At 37.4% G+C, this 12,607-nt stretch overlaps 1 pseudogene; it reads right to left on the reverse strand.

The window, feature by feature from the left end:
* Positions 1-1,687: 1,687 nt before the first annotated feature.
* Positions 1,688-2,115, reverse strand: LOC115272309 (annotated as a pseudogene).
* Between the last annotated feature and the right edge of the window lie 10,492 nt (positions 2,116-12,607).

Consider the following 12,607-nt stretch of genomic DNA (forward strand, 5'->3'; position numbering starts at 1 on the left):
TTTTTTACATTTATTTATTTTTGCGATTCACAGAGAGACACAGCAGAAGTAAGGGAGGGGCAGAGAGAGAATGAGACACAGAATGTGAAGCAGGCTCCAGGCTCTGAGCTGTCAGCACAGAGCCAGACACGGGGCTCAAACCCATGAACCATGAGATCATGACTTGAGCTGAAGTCAGACACTCAACCAACTGAGCCACCCAGGCCACCCAAGAACTCCAATTTTTAAAGGCAGAAAGAAGGAGGAGGAGCTAAAGTGGTTGAGGGGGAGTGGCCAGAGAGGGATGGGGGAACACCAGGAGGTGTGCTATTCTGAAAACCAAGGGAAGGCTCTCTCAGTTCTGCTGGAGTAGGACATTGTGTGTGAAGCGGGTTAATAGAGTTGGATGTTTTATATAGATGCAAGAAAGCAGTGTCATTACTAAGGTAGCATGTGGGTGAAAGTGGTCTATGAACAGCAGAGAGCTCTGCAAATGAGACTTAGATTTTACTCCCCACCTGGAGTGAGTGGTTGGTGAGAAATCAGAGTGCAGGGCAGAGAAACTTTATGGAATTCATCAGTGATTTTATTTTTCAGTTTTCCCTGATGGTCCATATCTTATACTTCAGCCATGCTGCAAGGACATTAGCTCCTGGCTTAGAGCCTTGGAAGGGCCACTGAAGACACTGCAAAATCAACAAGGATGGGATACCATCCTATGGACCATTGTATACATACTAAAATCAACACTGTATATGGTGCTGCGTTTTCAGTAGGATAGAATCCAGGAATCAAGAGATAGGAAGCAAAAGTAGCTCCTTTTTCTATCACTCTCAGTGACCCACTTGAGGAATTTAGCCTTCTGTCTCTACCATGTTGAGTTTGGAGACCCTATGAGCCCAAAGGAACCCAGAGTCCAGAAAGACTCTTATGCCAGAATGGCTGGTTGGGTGATCTCAATATCAGACAAGGTGGAGGGGGCTTGGTGTGGGGTGTGGCTAGGTTGCAAAGTTTGTCAGACTTAGGTATGCTTGGTGACTCAACAGGTTACTGAGTGAAGAGAGATTATAGGATGAGGAAGAGAATCCAGACTTGCGCAGGAGGCCCTGCAGGGTTGAGATAGCAAGAAGATGCAGCTGGACCACCACGGACTGCCCTGGCTGCGATGGGCCAAGCCCTCCCTCTTCTGCCCATAGATATGGGAGATTTCCCAGCAGGCAGCAGTGTCTCTGGACGCTGTTCCTGTCTTCCCTTCCATCTCCTCCTTGCCTTTCCCTGGCTCTGCTCTGAGTTGCAGGGAACTAATTCCCATGGGCTGTTTCTGGGGCTCTCAGGAGAACAGTTTCTGCCTGGGATCAGCCAATGGGACACACTGGTGGGAGATGAAAGGTGGGAGGAAGAGAAATTAGTCTATTTCTCACCTTTCTCGTCTATGTAAGGTGGCATCTCCAGCAGCAAATTTACCAGTTAGGTGTTTTAACGTCTCTTCCATGGCTCTAGTTCCACCTCCACGCATAATGTCATTGGTGGCCTTAAACAGCTAGAAATCCTCTTCTGTGCCTAGTTCACTTAGAGTTTAAATCATGAGTGAGTGTTGAATTTTGTTAAAGGCTTGTGCATCTATCGAGATGACTGTGTAATTTTCCTCTTTTCTTCTTTAATGCGGTGAATTATATGGATCGATTTTTAAGTGTTTTTTTTATATTAGTTTGGATACCATTAGTTTATTATAAAAGAGGGACATGAAAATTATTTACATGATGAGAGATTTCACAACTTCACTGGAATGGGCAGCTTCACTTCATGCCATTTCAATAATGATTTATTTCAGTCTACATATTTCCCGAGAATGTCACCATCTCTAAATAAGAAATAATCCTTGTCATCTAGAACTACTTTGGTGCCTCCATATTCTGGGAGAAGAACTTTATCTCCAACTTTCACACTGACTGGTTGAATCTCTCCACCCTTTCCTTTAGAGCCTGATCCAACAGCTACTACAGTTGCTTGCAAAACTTTTCCTTGAGATTTTTCTGGAAGCATAATGCCTCCTTTGGTTACAGTTTCGGCTGCACTCCTTTCAATTAAAACTCGGTCAAAGAGGGGAAGAAACTTTCTAAATGCTTGTCCTGCCATGACTCCGACCGCAGCAGTTCCTACTCTGCACTGGAGCTGCCGCCGCTGCAAGGAGACCCGCAGTCCGACCCCCGAGCCACGTGAACCGATTTTCAAGTGTTAAACCAACTCTGCACTGTTGGGAGAAGCTCCATTTAATCGAGATGTATGGTCCTTTTTATATTGCTGTAAAACTGATTTGCTAGTGTCTTAAGGACTTTTATGTCTATGGTCAGGAAGGATATTGGTCTGTAATTTTCTTGTGTAGTCTTTGTCAGGTTTTATCAGAATCTTTCTGGTCACGTAAAATGAAAGGGGAAGCCTGGGTCAGTTACCAATGTATTGCTCCTCAACTCCAAAGCCCTTCTTGGCCTGCTCTGTGATCAAGGAGATGGTGGTGTTTTTCCCTTTATCAGATGGCACCACGTTAAGCCTTGTCAGTAGAGGGTGCTGGAGGGACACTGGAGGAGTAAAGGATTTTCTTTTCCTGCCGGGTGAGCTTTCTCTAGTGCTAATCTAGATCAGCATGGGGGCTCCTCCAGCCCCCGGCTCCTGCAGCACGCGGCAGCCAGCAGCTCTCGTGGGGAGGGGGCGCTACAGTGCTGCTGGCACCGCCCTGTGAGTGGCACCCCAGGCACGTGGCAGGTCCTAAGGCACCCACCTCGCTGTGGAGGACTTGCCTCTCTCTCAGACGCACGTCTCCATCAGGTCACACTGGCGTGGCACCTCGGGCATCTCAGTCATCTCTCCGCCATCCAGTGAGTCATGTCATGTCCTCCTCAGTGAGGTCTGAATCTCAACCCAGGGAGGAGTATCTTTATGATCACTCTAGATAAGCTCCTAGCGTTAGTGGCTACTCCTTATGTTTGCTACTCCTCTATTCTTTAAGCCTCCTGTTGACTCTTACTAGACAATTCCCTTTTTCCCCCGATCTCCTGTTCATACTTCTGTATTTTAAGTTTCAAATTACCGTTACTGTGCAGTTTCTGCCTCCTGATTGGACTCTGAATGATACAGAAATGCTTCCTCCTCTTCTATTTTCTGAAGGAGGGTTTAAGATTGATACTATTTCATCTTCTTATTCTTCTTTTTTTGTTTTTAGTTTTATTTGCATCTACTTTTGAGAAAGAGAGAGAGAGAGAGCATGAGCAGGGAAGGGGCAGAGAGAGAGGGGGGACAGAGAATCAGAAGCAGGCTATATGCTGACAGCAGAGAGCCTGATGGGAGGCTCAAACTCACAAAGCATGAGATCATGACCTGATCCAAAGGCAGATGCTTAACTGACTCAGCCACCCATGTACCTGGATACTATTTAATATTTAACAGTTGTTCACACTATTTCCTTAATGTTCATTTAAAAATTCTTTTTAACATTTATTTTTGAGAGAAAGAAAGAGAGAGAAAGAGTGTGAGAGTGAGCAGGGGAGGGGCAGAGAGAGAGGAAGACACAGAATCCAAAGCAGGCTCTAGACTCTGAGGTGTCAGCACAGAGCCTGACATGGGGCTAGAGCTCATGAACTCTAAGATCATGACCTGAACTGAAGTCAGATGCTTAACCAACTGAGCCACCCAGGCGCCCCTCCTTAATAGTCTTGTATTTTATTTTTATTTTTTAAAAATAGTTTATTGTCGAATTGTTTTCCGTACAACACCCAGGAGGCTCTTCCCCACAAGTGCCCTCCTCCATCACCACCACCTCTGTTCCCCCTCCCCCTCCCGCTTCAACCCTCGGTTCATTTTCAGTATTCAATAGTCTCTCAGGTTTTGTGTCCCTCTCCCTCCCCAACTCTCTTTCCCTCTTTCCCTCCCCATGTTAGGTTTCTCCTATTCTGCTAGACGTATGAGTGCAAACATATGGTATCTGTCCTTCTCTGCCTGACTTATTTCGCTTAGCATGACATTCTTGAGGTTCATCCACTTTGCTACAAATGGCCAGATTTCATTCTTTCTCATTGCCATGTAGTATTCCATTGTGTATATAAATCACATCTTCTTGATCCATTCATCAGGTGATGGACATTTAGGCTCTTTCCATGATTTGGCTATTGTTGACAGTGCTGCTATGAACATTGGGGTACATGTGCCCCTATGTATCAGCACTTCTGTATCCCTTGGGTAAATCCCTAGCAGTGCTATTGCTTAGTAGTCTTTTAAAGTCTGCAGGACCTCTAGTGATACCACCCATCTCATTCCTGATACCGGTATTTTGTGTTCTCTCTTTCTTTTTGATGAGTCTAACTAGAAATTTATCAATTTTATTAATCTTTTTAAAGAATTGTCTATTCATCTTCTTCTTTATATCTTTCCATTTAATTGAATTTTGCTCTTACTATTTTTTTCTCTATTAACATAGGATTCAGTTTCTTCCATTTACTTTTTCTAGCTTTTTAATGTGAAAACTTAGATAATTATTTTATGATATAGGCATCTAAAGCAGTACATTTCCCTCCAGACATTTCTTTATCTGCATGATACAAATTTTGATATGTTGTATTTTCATTGTTAGTCCAAAATATTTTATTTCTCTTGTGATTTTTTCTTTTGACTCATGAGTTATATAGAAGTATGCTATTTAATTTTTACTAATATCTTATTAGTAGATATTATCTAAACTATCTAGATATCTATTTAGTTCTCTCTTGATATCTTATTATTTATTGATTTCTAATTTAATTCTTTATGACCAGAGAAATACATTTTTAAGTTTTTGAAATCTGTTAAAACTTATTTTATGGTCTAAAATATGGTCTTTCTTGAATGTTCCATATGCACTTGAAATTAATTTATATTTTGTGGTTGTTGGAGGTAACAGTCTGCAAATATCAGTTTGGTCAAACTGGGTAATAGTGTTATTCAGATCTTCCATATTCTTACTTTTTTTTTTTTTTTTTTTGGGCTTACTTCTTCAATCCATTAATGAGAGAAGGTGTTAAATAACCAGGTATGATTGTGGATGTGTCTATTTCTTTTTTTTGTTCTGTCTGTTTGACTTCATAAATGTTGAAATGCTGTTACATTTTAGGAATTGTTCTATCTTGTTAATTAATTGTCCTTTTCTATCTTATGAAAGGGCCTTCTGTATCTCCTGTAATAAGCTCCGTCTTGAAATCTATACTGTCTGACATAAATACAGTAAAACCTTGGATTGTGAGTAACTCATTCTGCGAGTGTTCCACAAGATGAAAAAACATTTCTAATAAATTTTAATTTGATAAATGAACGCTGTCTTGCAATTCAAGTAATATGTAACGCCAGACATCACATGATCACAACTGAGCCAATGGTTCTTCTCTCTTCTCTCTCTCTCTCTCTCTCTCTCTCTCTCTCTCTCTCTCTCTCTCTCTTGCTGTGGGATTGTGGGTGATCATCTTTCATGCTCACCTCATGCTCAGAAGCTCAGTCTCAGGCCACAGTGTTTGGCAGAAGTCAGTGATTTTTCAGAATGCTGCCAGGTGCCCACAACTGACACTAGTGTATTTTTTGTCACCTCAAAGCACCTATGGACACTTCTTTGCTTTTCCAGGGAAGAGTAATTACGCTTAGGAATGATGTGCTTCATTAGGTCATTGACTAGGTTCCTCCTTTAACTTGCACAAAAGTAAAAAGATGCCACTGAGCCAATAGATAGCAGTGATCTGTTAGTGATAGTGAAAATTGTCCTACACGATAACTCTCCTCTTTCTCGTCTCCCTCACAGCAGCCATTGAGATTTTCAAAGGTAAATGCAGGTTAATTTGTTTATTTTTCTTTATATTTTGTATTTTCTTTTGTTATATTACAGGATGGTAATCATTTTTATGTGAATATTTTTGGGTAGTGGAATGAATCATCTGAGTTTCCATTACTTCTTATGGGAAAATTTGCTTTGCTATACAAGTGCTTTGGATTACAAGCATGTTTCCAAAACAAATTGTGCTCACAAACCAAGGTTTTACACAGCTACACCAGTTTTTCTGTGTTTAGTGTTTGTATTGTATATTTCTCCATATATTTAATTCCCATATATCTGTGTTTTTAAATGTAAATTATCTATCTTATCTTATAGACAGTATATAGTTGGGCTTAAAAAATAATCTAGTCTCTTCTGACAATCTCTGCCTTTTAACTGGAGTGTGTAATACATTTACCTCTAGTGTAATTAATGATATGGTTGAGTGTAAGTTTACCATTTTGCTACATAATTTTCATTTGCTCCTTCAAGTTTCTGTATCGCCATTTCTCTTTTTTTTGACTTTTTTTGGGTTACATATTTTTAGTATTCCACCTAATTTCTTCTATTTGCTTCTAAATTCTATACCTTTTTATTATTTCCTCCCAATAGTGTGAAGTCCCCTCCCTTCTTTGTGCTATGTTTGTGACATGTGTTATAAACCTATCTTGCATTACTATCATTTTTGCTTTTCTTACATTATTATGATTTTTGTTTTAAACAGTATATTCTCTTTTAAGGAAATCACAAGAATAAAATATAATATAGCTTTTTATATTTACCTTTTTATTTACAACTGTTGGTGCTCTTCATTTCTTCCTGTAATTTGAGTTATCATTAAGTATCATTTTCTTTTAGCTTGCAGAGCCTCCATTAGCATTTCTTAGAGCCCAGGTTCACCAGAGACAAATTATTTTAAATTTCATTTATCAAATATCCTTTCCACATTCAACTTGAAGGGTGTTTGTGGTGGATATGGAAATGCCTTCACACTGGGATTTAAGAAATTAACACGTGAATCGGAGGCGGGGGTGGGGCGCACTCACACTCAGGCCACAGCAGCGTCCTTGAAAGCTGCATTGTACCTTTAGGGAACTGGCTGTGTCACTGTACTCAGTGGGTGACACTTCCAGTTTGATTGATTGCATACCTAGCATTTTCTATCCTTTTTCTCTTGTGGAATCTTTCTAAATATGAGGGAGAAAAGGACTTCCTAAAAGCCTAATCCAATCTTGTTTTGTTTGGCCAGAACGTTCTTGGGGGACAAAAAAAAAAAAAATGGATTTCCAATATTTAAAAAATAAGAGATCTCTCTTAAAAATCTAAATTTTAAGTTTCTTTTGAAGAATTAATAGCTGGGCTGCTCTTCTTTCTCGCCACAGTTGGCTGGAGCCCCTTTTAGACTTGCTTTTTGTGGCTTGTCACAGGTCCACTTTCACTCATTTATCTTCCTTCTTGGCTGCTGCTGAGGTGGCACAATATCCTCAAACAGAGGAAATATTTGGCCTCTTGGTGAACGTTGTCCCCTGGACGTAATCATAGTCATATTTTTTCATGTCCAGAGACATTAAATAAGTAAAAAAAAAAATTACAAACCATACCATAAACCACAAAAGCAATAACTTCAATGAGAAAAGATAATCAATTGATGACAACATCAAGATGAATCAGAGCTGGAGTTACCCGATGAAGATTTCTAAAGCAACCATCATAAAAATGATTCAGCAAGCAATTGTAAACTATCCTGAAACAAGGTGGAAAAATCTCAGCAAAGAAACAGAGGAAACAGCTAGAAACTATAGAATTGAAAAAAATACAATCACAGGAAATAAAAACTCACTGGATAGGTTTAATAGTATAGTGAGGAGGACAGAATCAATGAACTTGAGAACAGCTCAATAGAATTTACCCAATCTGAACAACACAAACAAAATTGCATTAAAAAAAAGAGAGAGACAGAGAAAGTGTTTTTTCTCAGTAGTCTCAGGAACCTATGAGACAAAAACAAGTGATCTAATATTCATAACATTCAATTCAAATCACAGATAAGAAGAGAAAGAGAGTGGGACTGAAAATATTCAAAGAAACAATGGATGAAGAGCCCCCAAATCTGGTAAAAGACATAAAATCACAGGTTAAAGAAGCCAGGCTAATTCCAAACAGGATAAACGCAAGGAAATCTATGCTAAGACATATCACGACGAAACTTCTGAAAACTAAAAACAAAGAAGAAATTTTGAAAACAGTCAGAGAAAAATAACACGTTAACGTATATGAAACAGAAATTCTAATTAAAACAGGTTACTTATTTGAAATGCGGAGGCCAGAAAAAAGTGGCACACGTTTTTTTAACTGCTAAAGGAAAAATTCAAATATAATTTCTATGTCCAGTAGAACTGTCTTTCAGGAATAAAAGATAAAGGGAAAACAAAACAATCACTTGCAGACCTATTCTTAAAGAATGGGTGAAAGAAATTCTTCAAACAGAAGGGAAATGATCAAAGTTCTTTGGAGCATTAGAAAATAAGATAAAAAAAACAAAGAAAGCAGAAATATGGCCCATCCAATAGATTATCTTTCTTATGAGATTTATAAATTATATATAAGAATTAAAACAAAAATTATAAGAACATCTGATATTTGAGGCAATTATATTTAAATTATATTTAAAGGTGGGGAAGTTGAGGCGCCTGGGTGGCTCAGTCAGTTAAGCGACTGACTTCTGCTCAGGTCATGATCTCCAAGTCTGTGAATTAGAGCCCCACATGGGACTCTGTGCTGACAGCTTGGAGCCTGGAGCCTGCTTTGCATTCGGTGTCTCCCTCTCTCTCTCTGCCCCTCCCTTGTTCATGCTCTGTCTTTGCCTCTCTCTCTAAAATAAATAAACACTAAAAAATAAATAAACAAAAGTGGAGAAGTTAAAGACATCTAAATGGAAGTAAGGTTTCTATACTGCACTTGAAGTGGGAAAACGTTGATACCAGTAGACTGAGGTGAATCAAAGGCAACCACTAAGAAAACTATACAAAGTGATATACCCCAAAACACTGCCATTTAACTTGGGATCCTAAAAATGTTCGAGTAATCCGCAGGAAAGCAAGGAAGGAGAAGCCTAGCCACCTTTGAAAAGCTGGAGCTGCCTGCCTAGTGGAGGAGTTTCTTCCCTCAGTTCACCAAAAGCAACTGGTACTGTATCATATATGTTTTACCAAAATTACCTAGAACAGAAATTGAGGCTAAAAAATGAACAATTTTTTTAAAAAAGAAAGAAGCAGCAACAAATTTAATGTCAGAGTAAAACCTAATATATCAATAATTCCCTTAAATATAAATGGTCTACATATACTATTACCATTTACATTTAATGTGTTAAGTGTAAATGGTTTAGATATACTATTGGGCTGATGTTGAGCGTGTGGACAAGAACGACAAGACCCAACCACATGTAGTTTACAAATACCTCACTATTCAATAGCATAGGTAGGTCAAAAGTAAAGTTATGAAAAGAGATATGCTATGTAAAAATTAATTTTTAAAAAGTGGAAGTGGCAATATTAATATCAGATAAAGGAGACATTAGAGTAATGAAAATTGCTCAAGACAAAAAATGGACATTACTCAATGATCATTACTCAATGATAAAAGCATCAATCTACCAAAAAGGCATAATGATTCTAAATGTGTACTCACCAAACAACAGAGCCTCAAAAAACATAAAATAAGAACTGATAAAGCTTAAAGGAGAAACAGACAAATCTGTGTTCAGAATTGGGAATTTCAACACTCTACTCTGAGTAACAGATATAACTCTTAGACAGAAATTCAGCAAGGTCTAAGCAACACAGATCCATAAGAAAATGTCCAAACACTTGGAAATTAACAACACACTTCTAAATAATCCATGGATTAAAGAGGAAGTAGCAAAGGAAATAAAAGCACATAAAACTGAATGAAAATGAGAATATTATATATCAAAATATGTGGGATGCCGCTAAAGCAATGCTTACAGCAAAATTATAACATTAAGTACTTCTATTGGAAAAGAGTAAAAGGTCACAAATCAATAAGTTCCTACCTCATAAACTATAAACACAAAATAAAAATAAACCCAAAGCAAGAAGAATAGAGGAAATAATAAAGATCAGAGCAGAAAGCAATAAAATGGAAAAAGGAAAACAATAGGGAAAATAAAACAAAAATCTGTTTCTTTAGAAAAAAATCAATAAAACTGATAAACATCTAGCAATACTGACAAAGGTAAGAGGAGAGAAAGCATAATAACCAATGTGAGAAATTAAAAAAGATGTGACTGTCCATGCCACAGCCATTAAAAGTTAACAAAGGAATACCACAATGTTATGCTTATATACCCAAATAGAAGACATAGATTAATCCTTTAAACAACTAAGCTACTAAAACTCAGCCAAGAGGAATACATAATCTGAATAATTGCACAATAATTTAAAAAATTGAATTCATAGATAAAAACCTTCTGAAAATGAAATCTCTAAGTTCAATCATTTCACTGGAGAATTCTATCAAACATTTGGAGAATTAATATCAACTTAACACAATTTTTTCTTGAGGATACAAGGGAATATTTCCCAATTCATTTAGAGGTCAGTATTACTCTGATAACAAAGCCATACCAAGACTGTAAAACAAAAACAAAACTATAGACCAGTATCTCTCATGACTTAGAGCCAAATATCCTCAAAAAATTTGGCAAATTAATTCCAACAATGTGTAAAAAAAGTATACATCATGACCAGTTATATAAAAGTGGTTTAGCATTTGAAAATCAATCAATATAACCCACCATGCTGACAGACTGAAGAATAAAAATCATACGATAATATCAGTCAAGGCAGAAAAACCATTTGAGAAAATCCAACTCCCAATCATAAGTAAGAACTTTCGGCAAACTTAAATTAAAAAAGGGCATCTATGAAAAACGTACAGATAATGGTGAAAAATTAAATGATGAAAGATAATGGCAATAAATTGAATGCTTTCCTTATAATATTGGAAACTAGGCAAAGACATCTGTTTTCACCACTCTATGTAGTACTGGAAGTTCTAGCTACTGTAATAAGCAAGGGAGAAAAAGGCATGCAGATTGGAGAGGAAGAGTAAAACTGTCCTTGTTTGCAGATGACATGACTATCTGCGCAGAAAATCCTAAGAAATATACAAAAATCTCCTAGAGCTAATATGTGAATTCAGCAAGGTTGCAGGATACAAGATAAACACACAAAGCCAATTGTGTTTCTATACACTAGCAATGAACACGCGGGCACTGAAATTAAAAATACGATACCATTTACAATGAATGACACACACCACACAAATAAGATACTTAGGACTAAATCCAACAGAATATGTCGGAGACTTGTATATTGAAAACTACAAAACGCCAATCAAAGAAATCAAAGAGGGTCTAAATAAATGTAGAGACGTACCATGTTTATGGACTAGAAAATTCAATGTAGTACAGATGTCAATTCTTCCCAAATTGATTTACAGACTTAACACAAATCCCTATAAAAACCCCAGCAAGGAATGCCTTATTGGCTTAGTTGGTAGAGCATGTGACTTTTGATTTTGGGGTTGTAAGTTTGAACCCCACATCAGGTGTAGAGATTACTTAAGGAAATAAAATATTTTTTTAAAAAAGAAAGATTTTTTGCAGATATAGACAAGATTATTCTAAAATTATATGAAAAGGCAAAGGAACTAGAATAGCTAGAATAGTTTTGAAAAGGGAGACTGATATTAAGACTGATACATTTATTATAGAGCTTGGTGGAGAGACAGACACACAGACCAGAGACACATGGAACAGAATAGAGAACCCAGAAGTGGACCCACACAAATATGCCTAGCTGATTTTTGAAAAAGTATAAAGACAATTCAATAGAGGAAAGATAGCCTTTTCGACAAATGGTGCTGGTGCAAGTATACATCCATAGGCAGAACAAAACAAAGCAAGCAAGCAAACAAAAGCTCTTCACCTCAATCTCATGTCTTATGTAGAAATTAATTCAAGATGACTTCTGGACATAAGTACAAACATTGAATCATGAGACTTACAAACAAATTGCTCAGGATCTATGTTCAGGATGTAGATTAAAAAGCTTTCAGATCTGACACTAAAAGCAAGACTCATAAAGAAAAAAATGGGCAAATGGGACTTCATCAAAATTTAAAACTTTTGTTTTGTGAAAGCTTCTGTTAAGATGAAAAGAAGCTATAGAGTGAGGAAGTGTTTGTAAAGCACATATCCATCAAAAGACTAGAATCTAGAATATATATAGAACTCAGAACTAAACAGTAAAAAAAACCCCAAACAATTAGAAAATGGACAAAAGACATTAACAGATATTTTACTGAAGAAGATATGTAGATAGCACATAAGATATGAAAAGGTATTCAACATTATTGACCATCAGGATATGCAAATTAGAACCACAGTGAAATATACCTACACACCTGTCAGAATGGCTATATAAAAATAGCAACAGTGGTAAATTTCTGTGAGCTTGTAAAGAAACTAGTCTCTCATACATTTTTGGTGGGAGTGTAAAATGGTATTACCACTTTGGAAAACAGCTTGGCAGTTTCCTATAAAGCTAACATACAAGGACAATGAAATTCAGCAATTGCTGTCCTGACATTTCTCCCAGAGAAATGAAGACTTACGTTTACACAAAAATCTGTACATGAATGCTTATCATAGTGTGTGGGAAATTTTCTCTGTTTTCTGTCAACCCACAGAATACCCTCCTACACATGTGATATTTC

This window comes from Suricata suricatta, chromosome 2 (genome assembly GCF_006229205.1).
Source record: "Suricata suricatta isolate VVHF042 chromosome 2, meerkat_22Aug2017_6uvM2_HiC, whole genome shotgun sequence".
In the NCBI taxonomy this organism is placed as follows: domain Eukaryota; kingdom Metazoa; phylum Chordata; class Mammalia; order Carnivora; family Herpestidae; genus Suricata; species Suricata suricatta.